We start from the raw sequence: 9,894 nt of genomic DNA on the forward strand, positions 1-9,894 counted from the left end.
GGCCTCTTTCTGCCTTCCCTGACTTTGGGCTCTGCCCTTGGCCTGTTTAGTCCAGTTTTAACAAGAATCCTGTGAGGTCAGTTTAGGGAGAGTCCCTACCTTGATGTCGGATGGAATCCCTCCTCCCTGGCCACCATGCCCTGTTGGCTGCTCCGGCCCCTGTGCCCCCGATGTGTCCTCCCAGGGACTGTGCACCCACTGGCCACACCTGCTCCTTGGTAGGGATCTCCATCCGTCCTTGCCGCGTTTGGAGTTGGGCCTGACCTCTGTCCCGCTCTGCAGCCCCTCTGGTAACCTCCCCCAAACACTACCTTCCTTCTGTCTTTAACAAGTGCGTGGATAGCTTCTCTGTTTAACCCCCTTTCTGCTCTATTGTTTCTGCCTTTTGTTTAATGACTTTTGCAGCCGGCTGATTATCCCGCCCCCCATTCTCACCCCCTAATGTGAACTGGATTTTCCTCCACTCTGGGCACCTGTGCCTTCTCTCACCCGGCTCCACCCGACAACGACCAGCCGTGCGGCTCTACGGGGTCCTGTGTCAGCCGCACTGGTTGTTGGAACAGATGGGCCATTGTTGAATCTGAGGTACTGGGGGGCCACCAAGGCAAAGGGGTGCTGAGGTTTTGGGTCTGTCCTGTACAAAGGTCTGCTGCCAGGCCTGGGAAAAGCAAGGGAGAGGCTGGGCTCTCAGGATGGAAAGTGGGGGACGGCCTCGATGAATGGGGCCCAGACTGCCACAGGAAGGGGACACCAGGCTGCTGGCAGCTCAGGGGCTCCAAGGACGCTGCTCCGAACCTGGGGCTCGGCCCTCTGGAGGGGTCTGCCCAGGGTGTGCTGGAGCCTGCTGGCGGCCACAAAGGGCTTGCTTCAGCGGTGTGGGGACAGGCTGAGGACGGAGTGAGCAGCCAGGTGGAGGGGTGACGGGGACGGCGAGCCTCCCCTCCTGCCTCTGGGCCCCCCGTGTGTGCAGGCAGCCAGGTGCCGCAGGTGAGAGCTGAGATGTGTGGGGCTTGGGTCCCAGCGCACCGAGCAGGGGGGATCACGGTGGTAGAATTTGTGCAGCTCAGGCCTGCAGGTCAGGGTGGTCAGCATCCCTCTGCGGGAAACACCTGCATTATCGTCTCACCTTGGAAAGCTATAGCTTAGGGAACAAAGTCCCTCTCCATTCGGCCCTGCCCTCACGGCCCCTTCTGCCCTTCTGCTGGTGTCCGGGGATGGTTGTATGCAAATTCTGGCTCTATTTTACCTCTACTAGCTTCACACTCTTCACGTGTGCCAGCTCACGGAGTTCACGATGTTGCTGCTCTAACTTACCAAGCTCTTTCCCAAAGATATGAAAATGTCCCCGTTTCCCATAATAATAAATAACGTTGCTATGGAAACACCCATGCATATTATTTTTCTTCATTTGATGTACTACTCTTTTTTTAATGTTTACTTATTTTTCAGGGAGGGGGCGGAGGGGCAGAGAGAGAGGGAGAAAAAGAATCCCAAGCAGGTTCTGAGATGTCAGCACAGAGCCCGACGAGGGGCTCGAACTCACAAACTGCGAGATCGTGACCTGAGCTGAAGTCAGCTGCTTAACCACCTGAGCCACCCGGGAGCCCCTGATGTACTTCTTTATCCGCACACTTTGCTTCTAGATCACCTTCAGCCCTACATTGCACACGCTTTGTCTCCCACATGCACGTTTCACAGGCCATCCCCGCCCAGCCTGCTCTCTGCCTTCCTAGGCTTTCCGCCTTCCTTGTTAACCCTTATGACCGACTGCTTTCTACTGGGTTCGTTATTCCAGCCCTCGTTTCTTTAACTTTTCTTGGAACCCACATTTTACTTGGTCACCTTCATCTCTGCTCGGTTTCCCCTCCGCTAGTAACTGTTCTGTGGGGAGAGAGGCTTTTCACGCCTGACAAATGGGCTCACAGTCCAGGCAGAATAATAATGAAATGTAGTCCTTGGACAAGATCACAAGGCCTTGTTCCCAAGGGACATCTCCATTTCCAGTAATTTGTGGCTTCCAAAGATTAGGTTCCATAATTCATTTGATGTGCTGGTTTCCGGAGTAAATCAAAAGAACAGAAAACGAGGCCGTTAAAAATGTTTCCCTTTGGAAGTAGACTTTATATCCAAATGGATAAAGCTGTTTATAAAACAAAAAATATCATGGACGATTGATTCTACTGCCCCCATATGAGATATGGCAGGGTATAATTACATCAACAAATATTTATTTGTTGATATCTGCCTCTGTTGTTTTTAAAAAGGTACTTCCCCAACAGAATTTTTTTTTTAAGTTTTGAAGGGAATATAGGTAAAAAAAAATACAGTGGGTATTTTTTTTTTTCAACGTTTATTTATTTTTGGGACAGAGAGAGACAGAGCATGAACGGGGGAGGGGCAGAGAGAGAGGGAGACACAGAATCGGAAACAGGCTCCAGGCTCTGAGCCATCAGCCCAGAGCCCGACGCGGGGCTTGAACTCACGGACCGCGAGATCGTGACCTGGCTGAAGTTGGACGCTTAACCGACTGCGCCACCCAGGCGCCCCATGGGTATTTTTAAAGAAGAAGAAAAGTGCCTCCCACTTTTAAAGCCAACGTTTATTTCAGGCTTTACTGCAGATCAACAGAGTTCTATTGCTATCTGTTATTTTATATAACGTGCAGGCAAGGGCACTGAGAATAACGCTCGGCGGTATCCCCCAAGGTAAACACACATGCGGGAGAACACACATTTGTAAGAAATTTTGTTCCTGGAAGCCTTGTCTCATGCCTTGTTATGACTTACACAAACCAAACTCACTGAAAGAGTTTACTCTTCCAATGCCTATTGCTTTTTAGAAGCAGCTTTATGTGACCCTAGAACATGTTAGGTTTGTATATCTCCTGCTCACGCTTGCTCCTGAGCTGGCAGGGTCTAACTCCAACGCCTGCCTATGGATACACTCTGGGGAGTCTAGGAGCCTCTAGAAATCAGTGCCTCTGAGGAGGATTTTCTTAACTTCCAGCAGATTCTCAAAGGGTTTCTTAGCCCAACACTGGAAAGAACAGTGTGAAAAGCCTGCCTCAGAACTTCCTATTCATGCCCTTGCCGGAAATAAAAAAAGGCGTGGGAGTCTTTCCCAGGCAGCCCTGCTGTGGTTGTGGAAGCAGCCAGGTGGGGCCAGATGGGGCCAGGTGGGGTCAGGTAAGGCCAGATGGGGCCAGGTGGGGTCAGGTAAGGCCAGATGGGGCCAGGTGGGGCCAGGTAAGGCCAGATGGGGCCAGATGGGGTCAGGTAAGGCCAGATGGGGCCAGGTGGGGCCAGGTGGGGTCAGGTAAGGCCAGATGGGGCCAGGTGAGGCCAGGTAAGGCCAGATGGGGCCAGGTGGGGCCAGATAAGGCCAGATGGGGCCAGGTGAGGCCAGGTAAGGCCAGATGGGGCCAGGTGGGGCCATGTAAGGCCAGATGGGGCCAGATGGGGTCAGGTAAGGCCAGATGGGGCCAGGTGGGGCCAGGTGGGGTCAGGTAAGGCCAGATGGGGCCAGGTGAGGCCAGGTAAGGCCAGATGGGGCCAGGTGGGGCCAGGTAAGGCCAGATGGGGCCAGGTAAGGCCAGATGGGGCCAGGTGGGGTCAGGTAAGGCCAGATGGGGCCAGGTGGGGCCAGGTAAGGCCAGATGGGGCCAGGTGGGGTCAGGTAAGGCCAGATGGGGCCAGGTGGGGCCATGTAAGGCCAGATGGGGCCAGGTAAGGCCAGATGGGGCCAGGTGGGGCCATGTAAGGCCAGATGGGGCCAGATGGGGTCAGGTAAGGCCAGATGGGGCCAGATGGGGTCAGGTGGGGTCAGGTAAGGCCAGATGGGGCCAGGTGGGGCCAGGTAAGGCCAGATGGGGCCAGATGGGGTCAGATAAGGCCAGATGGGGCCAGATGGGGCCAGGTGGGGCCAGGTGGGGTCAGGTAAGGCCAGATGGGGCCAGGTGGGGCCATGTAAGGCCAGATGGGGCCAGATGGGGTCAGGTAAGGCCAGATGGGGCCAGGTGGGGCCATGTAAGGCCAGATGGGGCCAGATGGGGTCAGGTAAGGCCAGATGGGGCCAGATGGGGCCAGGTGGGGTCAGGTAAGGCCAGATGGGGCCAGGTGGGGTCAGGTAAGGCCAGATGGGGCCAGGTGGGGCCAGTCACCATAACCTAGCTGCACGTAAGTCTGCTTTGCTCCCAGCTCAGAGGTGTGTTTCCATAGGCCAGCGGCAGAGTTTTACTTGGTGCAGGAGTGACTGGGTGAGGAGCTGGTGGGACAGGGACTGCAGGAGAAAACAGGGCTGTGGGAGCTGGGGCTATGGTGAGCAGGGGAGGCGGGGGAACTGGGAATTTGTGAGCAGAGTGGGGGCAGAGGAGAGGACAGAGTGGGCAGCAGAAAGCCATTGGAAGATAGGGCAGGAGTTCTGCTGCAATAAACTGACCGAACAGGAATCAGGCAGAGCACGCATGTTCTGGAAAGCAACGACTGCAGAATGAAGGTCTGAATGGCTGTGACGTGAGCAGGAAGACTGCCAGGTCCGGGTTTTCACGGGTGCCCATGCACCTCCCTGTCAGGGCGTAAAACAGTGGGACAGCCGTTTTAACCTCCACCAAACCCCTCACTGTGAAGGGGAGCAGTTTTCCTCTCAAAATACACTTTCTTCCCTACAATTATAAACACACTTAGGATTTAGGTGCAACACAAGAGAAGGCTTTCTGCAGCTAAAAGAAAACTGTACTTGCTGATCTGGACTAGAATACACCCTGGAAGCCCTACCTCAAAGCACAGAGTAAAAACATAGAGATATCACGAGGAGAATAAAGCAACATAAAGAAGAATTCACAGGAAAATAACACAGGTTCCAGGATGTTAAGAAAAGAAGAGACGGAGAAGTATTAAATCCAAGACGTCGAAGACTTCCCTCAACTGAAGAGAGACAGGAGCCAGGAGTTTGGAGAGGTTCATCAAGTCCCAGGCAAGGATGATGACAAAGCTGAGCACATGCACACACACGCATATGTGTGCATACACCGTCACACACATGCATGCACAAGCACATAGGCACACAGTCACACATGCGTACATGTGTGTTACACACACGTGCACGCACACACAGTCACAGGTGCACATGCACATGCACGCACATAAGGGTCATATGCACATGTGTGCACACAGTCACACATGTGCACACATGGACAAGTCACACGTGTGCATGCATACACACTCACAGATGTGCACATGTGTGCACACACATACAGATCACACACACACGTGCACACATGCATACAGGCAGACTTGCACACATTCGTGCACACACACGAGCACACATAAGCCACACACTGACACGTGTGCATGCAATGCACACACAAGGGCACATGCTCACACACATGTGCACAATGCACATATGAGCACATGCATGTGTACACACACAGTCACACAGTCACATATACGTGGACACACAAACACATCATGATCATACCCTGATGAAAGTACTGATCTCTAACAATAAGGAAAAAATTCTACAAGTTTCTCGACCAAAAGAACAAGTTATCTGCACATCCACATGGCAAATAGACACATGAAAAAATGCTAACATCACTCATCATCAGGGAAAGCACATCAAAACCACAATGAGATACCACCTCACACCTGTCAGAGTGGCTCACATTAACAACTCAGGCAACAACAGATGCCGGCGAGGGTGCGGAGAAACGGGAACCCTCTTGCACTGTTGGTGGGAATGCTAACTGGTGCAGCCACTCTGGGAAACTGTGTGGAGTTTCCTAAAAAAATTAAAAATAGATCTACCCTATGACCCAGCAATTGTGCCAGTAGGTATTTATCCAAATGATACAAAAATGCTGATTTGAAGGGACACATGCAGCCCCATGTTTATGGCAGCACTATCAACAATAGCCAAAGTATGGAAAGAGCCCAAATGTCCATCGATGGATGAATGGATAAAGAAGATGTGGTCTATATATACAACGGAGTATTACTCGGCAATCAAAAAGAATGAAATCTTGCCATTTGCAACTACATGGATGGAACTAGAGGGTATTAAGCTAAGTGAAATTAGTCAAAGAAAGACAAATATATGACTTCACTTATGAGGAATTTAAGATATAAAACAGATGAACATAAAGGAAGGGAAGCAAAAAGGGTTAAAAAACAGGGAGGGGGACAAAACATAAGAGACTCTTTTTTTTTTTTTTTTTTAATTTTTTTTTTTCAATGTTTATTTATTTTTGGGACAGAGAGAGACAGAGCATGAACGGGGGAGGGGCAGAGAGAGAGGGAGACACAGAATCGGAAACAGGCTCCAGGCTCTGAGCCATCAGCCCAGAGCCTGACGCGGGGCTCGAACTCACGGACCGCGAGATCGTGACCTGGCTGAAGTCGGACGCCCAACCGACTGCGCCACCCAGGCGCCCCAAGAGACTCTTAAATAAGGAGAGCAAACAGGGTTATAGGAGGGGTTGTGGGAAGGGGAATGAGCTAAATAGGGGAGGGGTGCTAAGGAATCTACTCCTGAAATCATTGTTGCGCTATATGCTAACTAACCTGGATGTAAATTAAACAATAAATAAATTTAAAAAAAAACCAAGTTATCTGCAAAGAATAAAAGCACCACGTTATCCTGGGACTCCCCATCTGTATACCTGCAGCTGGGGGACAATGGGGGACACTCCCACCTGGTGGGAAGGGGGGTTGCAGCCTGCTAATTCTCTGCCCCGCCAGCACACTGTTCACTGGTGGGGGTGATGACAGTGTTTTTACAAGCATGGGAGAAAGAAAATAGTTTACCTCTCCCCCCACCACTACGCGCTGCATCACAGGTAAATATCTTCTTTCCCGGGGAAATGGTGGGGAGCAAGGTGTATAGACAACCACACACACATGTACACGCAGTAGAAGTGCCACATAAAAACTCCCGGGGAAGAAGGTACATTCTGCAAATAAGATACTAATAATGGTTGAAAACTAAAATACCTAACTAATTGCAAAGTGTAGGAGTTTGGGGTAAGAAAGGGGTGGGAGCGAGGCCCACTGATGAGGATCTGGAGATGTGGGCCTGTGGGCCGGTGAGGAGAGGCCAGCACCTTCCGGAAGCTTCACTCAGCCCCAGCCAGCAGCAGGTGGTGGTACACGCTGGTGGGGAGTTGTCATGGCATATCTCACCTTTCAGCGTAGGATTTGTGTCCGGCTATAAGCTAAGGAAGGAAAGACGACCATTTATTAAATGGAAGACTACGATTCAGTTTTTAAATGTTAAAAAGGGACCAAAAATGGAACGCAGAGTGATTTGAACATTTTTTTTTCAAGACAAATCAATTTGAAAACCAGAAAAGGAAAATAGAAAACATCAATGTAAAACAAATAAAAATTTATTTAAAGTAAAAGGAGTACTTTTTAAAAAAAATTTTTTTTCAATGTTTATTTATTTTTGGGACAGAGAGAGACAGAGCATGAACGGGGGAGGGGCAGAGAGAGAGGGAGACACAGAATCGGAAACAGGCTCCAGGCTCTGAGCCATCAGCCCAGAGCCCGACGCGGGGCTCGAACCCACGGACCGCGAGATCGTGACCTGGCTGAAGTCGGACGCTTAACCGACTACGCCACCCAGGCGCCCCAAAAGGAGTACTTTTTAAGTGAAAGGGTTTCTTAAACAGAAAACAGGAATGGAAAATACTCGTTTCCATCCAGACAAGCTGAAATTCAGGATAAAAGAAGTAATCCGGAGAAATCAGGAGAAAGATGAACATTACGAATTAACTTACGGCATAATTTGTGAAAAAGATAAAAGTCTTCACTAACCTGTGCATTCATTCAACATCACATATAACATGTGGACGTGATTCAAATTCTAGGGAAGCTTCATTTACCATTTATGTCTCTGAGAAGCAGATGCATCTAAGTGACACAGAGGTGGGACAGGATTCAGAAGCTCCGGGGGGGGGGGGGGGGGGAGGCTGTGACTGCAGAGCAGTGACACCGGGAAGGAGCCGTGTGTGGCCCAACTGTGCTGGTGACACAGTGCACACGTGTGGTGAACTGTACAGACGTATGTCTCTGGTGAACCTGAACAGCATCTGCGGGTCAGTGAACAACACCACACCCGTGTCAGTGCCCTTGCTTTGAGATGCGCTCTGCTTATGTGGGCCATCGTCACCGAAGGAGGCTGCACAAAGTCTACATGGGAGCTCTCTGTACTATTTTTGAAACCCATTGTGGTTCTAAAATTATTTTGGAATAAAGCGTTCTTTTTTTAAAAGAAAGCACAAAACCTGCACATAATAAATATAAGTATATAACCTCTTGAGCAGGATACGTGCATTCTTTTCGTATGTATGATCGTGGAACATTCAATGTCTTAGCAAATTTCAAAACGCTGAGGTTTCTGGGCTCAGTTGCCTAATCACATTCAATGGCCAACAAAGTCTCAGTTTCTTGGTAATTAGGAAACATATTCCTTGATAAATATTTGATGGAAGAGGAAATCAAAAGGGAGATTGCAAATCTCCTTGGAGGCGATGAAAAAGAAGCACTTCCTAATAAAACTCCCGGGACACAGTGAAAACTGTGTTCAGGAAGAAGAAAGTAATTGATCGCTCTTCTGGGGAAGCCAGTGTGGGCCTCATGGAGGCTCACCTACTGGGAAGCTAAGGGCGTCAGCCAGAGGTCGTGGGAGCTGGCAGAGGACACAGGCCAGCGTGGACACCAGGGACCGTGTGACTCACGGCCGAGCAGGCAGCATAAGCTTGTTTCCCACCAGTGCTCCTTGTTCCCAAATCCAAGGCCACACAGGGGTGGACCCTGGGTGGGGGCTCGGGGGTGCTGCACGCACGGTGGGTCTGTGTCACACATGAGGAGCCCCGAGATTAGCAAACCCCAATCTTTAAAGGGACTGCAAACCAACCGACCCCAACTTTGTCCCACAGGAGACATTATTTTTAATCTGTAGGTCAGGGAGCAAATTTGTCCTCTGCCCAGGAGGGGATGATAGCCCTACCTTTGACGACTGTTGGCTCCAAACACTCTGTCATCTTACCTCTGCTCAGATATTCAGAAACGTGAGAGACTATTTCCAAACCCACGAATTCATAATGGCACTTAGAAAACTGCCCGGTCTCCTTTGGAGGATGCAGGAGCACCGACTCGTGCTGCCAGATGCCGGTAAACACGGAAGATGCGTGTACGTCTCTCTCCCCGTCCTGGGGGAGCTCTGTGTCCGGGCACCCATGTGTCGATAAGAACTCTCTGCAGAACTCCAGCTGACAGGCACCGTAGGGACTGTCAGGCTCCAGCAATTCCAAGTGGGACATCAAGGCTGATGGCTGCTGAAACCCACAGATGACGATGGGCCAGGACGGCACCACCAGAGCCACTGACGGGTCTGAGCCCACGAAGAGAGAGACACGGAGACTTCACACCTGTTCTCACGCCATGTGGTGGGCCGCTGGTGCCCCTTCCTCTGTGGGATATTTCTGAGGCAGGGAGGGTCCTGGTGGTTTCTCAGAAGTCCTTGTTGTGGGTTGAGTTGTGTCCCCCAGAAAGATATGCTCAAGTCCTCACTCCCAGGACTCGTGGATGTGAACTTATTTGGAAATGGGGTCTTTGTGGATGTAATCAAGTTAAGATGAGGTCATTCTGGAGTAGGATGGGCCCTGATCCAGGGTCTGGTGTCCTTATGAACAGGGAAATTTGGGTACTGGCAGAAAGGAAGACAAGGCCGTGTGAAGGCAGACACAGACATTGAAGCAATGCACCTGTGAGCCGAGGAAGGCGTGTCAAGGGTTGCCAGCCACCCCCGGGGGTCTGGGAGAAAGGCCTGGAACAAATTCTCCTGCCGCCTCAGAAGGAACTGACCCTCTCTCCTCCCCTCTCCCGTCCCCCT

Source organism: Lynx rufus, unplaced genomic scaffold (genome assembly GCF_022079265.1).
Source record: "Lynx rufus isolate CCGP_SWC_20201006 ecotype Redwood Valley unplaced genomic scaffold, mLynRuf1.p SCAF_1, whole genome shotgun sequence".
Classification (NCBI taxonomy): Eukaryota; Metazoa; Chordata; class Mammalia; order Carnivora; family Felidae; genus Lynx; species Lynx rufus.